Source organism: Clarias gariepinus, chromosome 6, assembly GCF_024256425.1.
Source record: "Clarias gariepinus isolate MV-2021 ecotype Netherlands chromosome 6, CGAR_prim_01v2, whole genome shotgun sequence".
In the NCBI taxonomy this organism is placed as follows: Eukaryota; Metazoa; Chordata; class Actinopteri; order Siluriformes; family Clariidae; genus Clarias; species Clarias gariepinus.
This window is the reverse complement of record NC_071105.1, coordinates 2,061,448-2,069,421: the sequence shown is the minus strand read 5'-3', so window position 1 is coordinate 2,069,421 and position 7,974 is coordinate 2,061,448. Positions and strand designations below refer to the sequence as shown.

The 7,974-nt window shown below is 37.7% G+C and overlaps 1 non-coding gene across 1 annotated transcript; it reads left to right on the top strand.

Annotated features, from left to right (window-relative positions):
- The first annotated feature begins 7,899 nt into the window (after window positions 1-7,899).
- Window positions 7,900-7,971, top strand: trnaq-uug (transfer RNA glutamine (anticodon UUG)). The gene has a single exon. It is a non-coding gene; the product is annotated as a tRNA-Gln (tRNA).
- Window positions 7,972-7,974: the final 3 nt, after the last annotated feature.

The following is a 7,974-nucleotide window of genomic DNA, read 5'->3' as shown; positions in this document are numbered from 1 at the left end:
CACTCCCTGTTCGGTAATCGGAGAGTGAATCACAGATGAGAAATGGAAAAAGTAGATAAAAGGATAAAGATGAAGTTTTGTCTTAAAACCACTCCAGCGTGTTAAAATTCACTTATACCACTTCAGCGCTGTTATTTCAGCCAAAGTGAAAATATGAACTAATCCCAGTCAAAATATTCACTTTATCTTTTCTAATTAATATCTATTGGTGCAGGTGTTTGTTTACATTGAGACAGTAGCGCATTAGTAGATTATTTTAAAGTAGATTATTAAATCCCACACATAACTGTTTATAACATCACAGACATTTTTCTAAAACTGGTTCCATTGTATAAAATAATTCAATTAAAAGCGATTCTCTTCTGTCCAATGTATACAGTACCAATATTCAAGAATTCTGACCGATGTACAGACAAAACCTTTATTTATACAGATTTACAGCGTTTGTCAGACCCCCTTATCTAAAGCAACTTAATTAAATTTTTTTATTTTATTAGACATCTAAACTGTTGCAGTTTGGGGTTTGAATCTGTGATCTTCTGATCAGTAGTCCAGTGCCTAAACCACTAGCAATCCCTTCCCCAACATAAACAAACACACTCACACACAGATTTGTGATAAAATGTTAACCACAAAATGTGTTTTTTTTAACGAGTAAGCTAAGGTTTAGCTTATTAATTAATATACGATTAACACTTTCCTTTGCAGACTTTAAGAGCAAGAACCAGCATAGGTATTGAATGAGAGCATTGTTCTTCTCAACAGATCTTCGAACGCCATGAAGACGTCTTTCAGAAGGCCCACGGATCGGAACAATGTTTTTGTAGAAAGGTGGATTTTACAAGACAATACTACAAAGACTATAAACCTTTATTTAATCTGTACAATTATTAAATGTTGTGTCCTCATTGTGTATAGTGTTTAGATAGACAGGCCTAATCCAATCCCACCTGAAAACAATGAAACAAACATTAGTAATAATAATAGGCAAAACATTTTATCATAAATTTACAGTGTGGATTCTTATTTCTTTCAGGTTTATATTAATTATCAGTTATCATTTCCATAGTAACAGCACATTTACAAGAAATCATGACTTAATTAAAAAAATATAAAGAATTGTTGATATGGTAAAATTTTGAATCTTAAAGTAAAGATTAAAGGTATATTTATATACACAGTGAGGTCAATAAGTATTTGATCCCCCTGTGATTTTGCAAGTTCTCTTAGTTAGAAATCATGGAGGGTCTACAATTTTCAGCATAGGTGCATTTCCACTGTGAGAGACAGAATCTAAAAAGATTTTGAAATCACATTATATGATTTTTTAAACAATTTATTTGTGAATTACTGGGTCAAATAAGTATTTGATCACTTGCTTATCATCCAGATTTCTGACCCTTAAAGACCTGTTATTTTGCTTTAAAATAGTCCTTATGCTTCTTACGGAGCCACTCCTTGGTTTTCCTGGCTGTGTGCTTTGGGTCATTGTCATGTTGGAAGACCCAGCCACGACCCATCTTTAATGCTCTGACTGAGGGGAGGAGGTTTTTGCCCAATATGTCACAATACAATACATCCTCTCCTTAATACAGTGCAGTCGTCCTGTCCCCTGTGCAGAAAAACAGCCCCAGAGCATGATGCTTCCAGCCCCATGCTTCACTGTAGGTATGGTATTATTGGGATGATACTCATCATTCTTCTTCCTCCAAACATGGCGAATGGAGTTAAGACAAAAAAGTTCTACTTTGGTCTCATCTGACCACAGGACTTTCTCCCATGGCTCCTCTGGATTATCCAGAAGGTCCCTGGAAAACTTCAGACAGGCCTGGAGATGGGCTGACTTGAGCAGGGAAACCTTCCATAAGATGCAAGATTTTAAACCATGACATCTTAGTATTAGTCTTAGTATTACTGATAGTAGCCTTGGAAACGATGGTCCCAGCTCTCTTCATGGCATTGACCAGCTCCTCCCGTGTAGTTCTGGGCTGAAACTTCACCATTCTCAGCATCATTGATACCCCATGTATCTACTTAGACTTTGGCTGATTATGGGGTGCACAGGTGTCTTTATGACAGATAACGACCTCAAACAGGTGCTACTAATTTAGAATCATGAGCAGAATGTAGCTGGACTATTTAAAAGCAAAATAACAGGTCTTTAAGGGTCAGAAATCTGGCTGATAAGCAAGTGATCAAATACTTATTTGACCCAGTAATTCACAAATAAATTGTTAAAAAATCATACAATGTGATTTCTGGATTTTTCTTTTTAGATTCTGTCTCTCACAGTGAAAATGCTCCTACACTGAAAGTTTAAAACCGCTCCATGATTTCTAAGTAAGAGAACTTACAAAATCACAGGGGGATCAAATACTTATAGACCTCACTGTATATATGTACTGTGTCGCTGTTTGTTTAAGGTGGATCTGGCAACCCTACGGGGATGTTTTGAATGTGTGCTGATGTGGGTCAGTGCACCCATGGGCTTCTCTTTCACATGGGTGTGTCCATGCCTTGTGCAATAATGCAGTCCTGGAGGTATGCGTCCATTCGGGGGGCCTTAGTGTGTGTATATACAGTGTATATATATATATGTGTGTGTGTGTGTGTGTGTGTGTGTGTGCAAACCCTTGTATGAGGCCCATATTAAAAGTCAGGGAAGAAAATTGCTTACATGCATCCAAGCATGACTTTATGTAGGTATGTATGTATGTATGTGTGCAAATGTGTTTGTGTGTGTGTGTGTGTGTGTGTGTGTGTGGTGGGGGTGTGGGGGGGTGTTGAGGTTACACCAAGGGCAGAGCTGTTCAGCTTGGCGTGAATGTCAGAGCACGAGGTGAAAGAAAGAGAGGAAGAAAAAGAGAAAGAGAGAGAAAGCTGATGTGTTGGAATGAGAGGAAGAGGCCACGCTGAGGCGTGCAGCGAGCTACGAGTGGGTATTGTGCGTGAGGGGGGAGGGGAGACGGCTTTCTTTCCGTTATCCTGTTTCCATCTGTCCACCACTCACCAGTGTGTGTGTGTGTGTGTGTGTGTCCATGTGTGTTTGTGTGTTCATGTGCACTGTTATCTCAAGGCATGTATGGCCGTGTTTACAATCCCGGAACGCCCCTAAATACATCACGTGAAAACCTGTAAGCACTTTATATTTAAAGACAAACAAGTTATTGTGTGTTACAAATCATTCGAAATTCAAAAAACACCCTAGGAACATCGCATTACATTACATTCACGCTAGCATCCGACGAGTCCCAAAACTGCGCTTGTAGTCGAGTACGTCTGTAATCTGGATATTAAAAAATGTAGTAATTAGTAAAACCTCAGATTTCAATGTTACCATGACAACCAAAGACCACCTATTGTTAGGTAATATACTAAAATATACTAAAATAACCCGATTTAGTTTTTAGCAATTTATTTTTTTACTTTGATTAAAGGTGCCGTGTATAATGGTTAAGAGTTCTTTATATTTTATTGTATTTAAAGACACAGCAATAAAACATCCTTATTGTCAATGTTCTTTCTTTAGAAAGCTCACTAGGCTTAGAAGAGTTTCCTTTAATCATTTGCATGTCAGATGTTCATAAACAAATGTTCATTTAGTGACATCATAAATCAATATTAGCTGTAGCTCTGCCCCAGATCTGTGTTGTAAAGTACATATAGACCTCAGGAAGATTGTTATAAAAGTAACGAGAATTTTAATTTGCAAGTTTAAATAATTTAATGAAATCATTCTGAAATATAGTAATGAAAAAAAGAAGGTTATATTTGGGTTTATTCTTTTAGTGCAGGTTATAAAGGTTTCATATAAAGAAATATAAATATAATAAGTATTATTATTATTATTATTAGGGAATAATTGTATAATAATAATAATAATAATAATTAGAGAATATTGTTTTTTTTTAATGATAATTATATTTTATTTATATACCTGTATATGTTTGAGGTTGCAAATCCAAACCTTATTAATTTAATTAGACTTTTTTATGTTTATTATATTTCATAGATCATATCAGTGTTGCTTAAACAAACCGTATCATTTCAGAGGTGTGTGTGTGTGTGTGTGTGTGTGTGATGATTTTATTTTGTTTTCTCGCCCTCACAGGAGGTCATAGTTTCAATTCCATGCTATTTTATATCATTTAATTAAATGTCTGTGTGTGTGTGTGTGTGTGTGTGTGTGTGTGTGTGTGTGTGTGTGTACTTTTGTTTTTTAGATCAGGGAATCTTGCGTTAATAATAATAAATACAACCCGTATAACCCGTTTTGTTTCTAGTGATTTATTGATGAACTTCGATTAAAGGTCCAGTATGTAGTGTTTAGTCTCTTTTTCATTATATTTAAAGACACAATAGTAAAACACATGGCATATCGCTATATAAGAAGTTACACTAATATAAATATACTATACACACACATTGGTGCTGCATTTGTGAGCTACTGTGGTACTTCGACAGGTCAGCCCTATTGTGAAGTGATATAATGTAATGAATGGAGATTTTTTGGGGTTAGAAAACATCAACAAAATTTGTCTTGATTGTTTTGTATTTAGAAAGTTGACAATAAAGAAGTTAAATGAAGCTAAAAGAGACACAAAATCACAAGTTTCCTACTCTACCGTAGCATGGTATGAGGTGCGTTCATGTCAAACCGGGACTCGTGTTAAAGTCGTGAAATCGATTACATTAATACAAGACTTCAAGCACCGTACAGTGATGAGACTCTTAGCTGCGTAAAACATTTTAATGGTGCAAACATTTTAAAGAAGGCCGTACGTCCGTGAATGGCGGTCCTGGCCGAGGTGGCTCGGAGCTCACTGCAGTCGAACATTCAGCGACTGGAACGCCCAATCACTGAAAATCAATGGATAAACTTGTCGACAGCGTGCGGAAGAGACGCATCTGTCTGTGTGAACTGCAGCCGTTCCTGTGAACATTCAGCAAATTTGGAACGCCTGATTCTTCAAAATCAACACCACCAATTTGTGGAAGAGATGCATCTGTGTGTGTGAACTGTACACACACTCATTCACCAACACCACTTTCACATTACAGGAACTTGACTGGGAGTTATTCCCACATCCCCCATACAGTCCTGACCTCGCTCCAAGACATTTCCACATGTTTGGGTCATTAATGGAGTTCCTGGGAGGCTGGCTTTTGAGACGTGAATAATGCAGTCTGATCTTGGTTCCAGCGTACTGAGAAAACTTTCTACCTTGATGGTGTCCAAGCACTAGTGAAACACTGAGGTACGTGCATTAGTGTATATAGAGTGCATATGTATATGTGGAGAAATAAAGGCAGTTTTTACTCTCAGAACTGTGTTTTGTTATTCTGTACAATAAGAAGTCCCACTTTGACTTGAACACTCTGCCTATAAAGTTACATATCATAACTGGCACATGCAGCAAGCACTCTGGTCATTTCATACTTAAACAAAGCATTTTTTTTTGCTTTATTTTTATTTTTGTCTCCCATTCGAAGGTAAAACTGTTTGTGAATAAAAAACTTTTTTTTCCCTGCCTGTTTTATTTTCCCTCTCTGTCCATCTCCTCTGTGCGTGCTCTGCGTGTGTGTACGTGATGCAACAGGCCGTGAACTGAGCAGAGAACACAAACACCAACGCTGGAATGTGCAGGGAAAACAGCTTTAGAATGGGATTGCATCACTGTGGGTCAAAGGTCAAGGTTGTTCAGCCAATCAGCATGCAGCATGAAAGAGTGTGGAGTGGAATGTGAAGAATCGAACCCGGCTGGTGCACGTCTGCTATCACGTCTGTTATCACCGTGTTTAGCAGAAAGAACTGCTCGGGATTGATAATTACGTAGCGTTTAAAGGTAAACAACAACAGCAAAAAGCAACTTTCTTATTTATTTATTTTATAGCCGAATTGTTGTAGAGGAGGAACTTGGGCCACAGCTGTACATGAAACAGAAACGTCCAGGAAAAGAGAGAAGAATGCTGCTTTGCTGAGGCTTGATTGTTCATTTGAAGGCTTTGAACAGAAATAGCGCAGAAAACATCCTTCACGGGTCACGACTGCAAACACACAGCTGGTCACGTGATTACATGAAATAAACAAACCAAACTCCACAACCATAACTGCTTCTAAAGGCATTGAAGTTTTAACAGTTTTAAAGCAACTTTACAACCGCCTTGAAAGCTTAGCATTTTTTTTTTATTTCTCTTCTACCCCAGCACTTATAATCTGAATGAATTAAATCCCTTTATTGTTACATTTAATGTTGTTAAACATTACAGCAGCTACAAAAACACTTGATCCATCACCAGCCTCGCTTTATTCTCCATCTACAAGCTAATAATAATAAAAACCCTTCTTTACCCTGGACTGTTAGGAAGCACTGACACTGGAGACTCCTTCCTTACACATTAATCATGCATCATATACATTCCTGTGAATCAGCTGTTGCTTTGAATACCATTACATGTTATAAGGGTCACATTAATATAAACTCGCACTACTATCAGAGCTGCTGTTACAGAGAATTAATCAACAACTTCTCTTCTGACCAATCAGAATGCTTAATTCAGAGACGCGTCGTTCACGAAGGAGTCGATTCTGTGAATCAGATCTGTAACCTGAGTGATTCCCACATTAAGTTATGACGCCACGAATCAGCGCTGTCGCCTCACACTCTTGGGGTTGTGGCTTCAAATCTCAGCTCTGTCCTGTGTGTGGAGGTTGCATGTTCTCCTCACACTTTATAGGATTCCTCAGGGTACTCCGGTCTCCTCCCACAGTCTAAAGACATGCGGATTACGCTAACTGGCATTTCCAGATCGACCTTAGTGTAAATGAATGTGTGAGTACGGAGCCCTATCCATGGTGTTCCTCTTCACCCCTTCATGAGTTCCATGGGTTTGGCTCCAGGCCCCTGTGACCCTACACAGGTTTAGCACCAAAGATGATGGATAAAATAATGAATTTTTGAAACTTTTTATTAAATCTAATCAAGAAATGATTAAAAAGGGACTCTTTCAGCTTCCAAAAGCAGCTTTTATTTCTAAATGGGACAATTTTGCCCAGTAATTGTTCTCTTATCAAGGTTCAAGGTTTCTTATTTGTCAATGCCACCACATGTGCAGACATACAGAGGAATCCGTGAGAAAAACCGGTTCTCTTCTCTCTCATCATTGCCATATGGAAATTTCAGCTTTTGCTAAACTGTGGTTGAACTCTTCTGTAAAACTACTCAACATTAATTCTAAGTTATTTAAAAAAAAGAGAAAGAAAAGTGAATATATACGTAACCGAAATCACCAGCAGAAAGAAATGCAGATAAGGATGCCATCGATAAACACAGTTACAAGTGCTTTTTTGTTTGTTTGTTTGTTTGTTTGTTTCAGTACTGTATGTATAGAGCAGCAGGTCTCCACAGACTTGTATAGGCTTCGTTTTTAAAATGGCGGGAACGATGACGTATTAGATTACGTCAGCCTAGCGGGTTCGCTATGGTCTCTAAAGGCTTGCGAGCAGCGCCCTCTTTCGGTTATTTCGTAAAACGACTTGTTGTCCTTGTTGTGTTTTGGTAATAAATAAAAAGCTTTTTATAACGTGTCATGACTGCAAACTAGCAAAATATTACAAATATATATATAAAAAAATAAAAATTTATTGTATAACCATTTTATACATTCTCCCGGAAATGTCGTAAACAATCGAAGACGGGATTAGCTCGCTAGCTAAGTTTTGTGATTAAGCTTCGCTAAAGACTTTCGCTTATTGTGGACTTCAGAAACATACATCATTTTATCCTTTTACCCTTTAAGTTAAACATAATTTTAACTTTCTATTTTAATTAAAAAGCAATCATAAATACTGAACATTAGCCTTATGAGGAACCTTTTCTCCACCGTTCGCACCCGCCCGGTCCCATGGTGTAATGGTTAGCACTCTGGACTTTGAATCCAGCGATCCGAGTTCAAATCTCGGTGGGGCCTCGT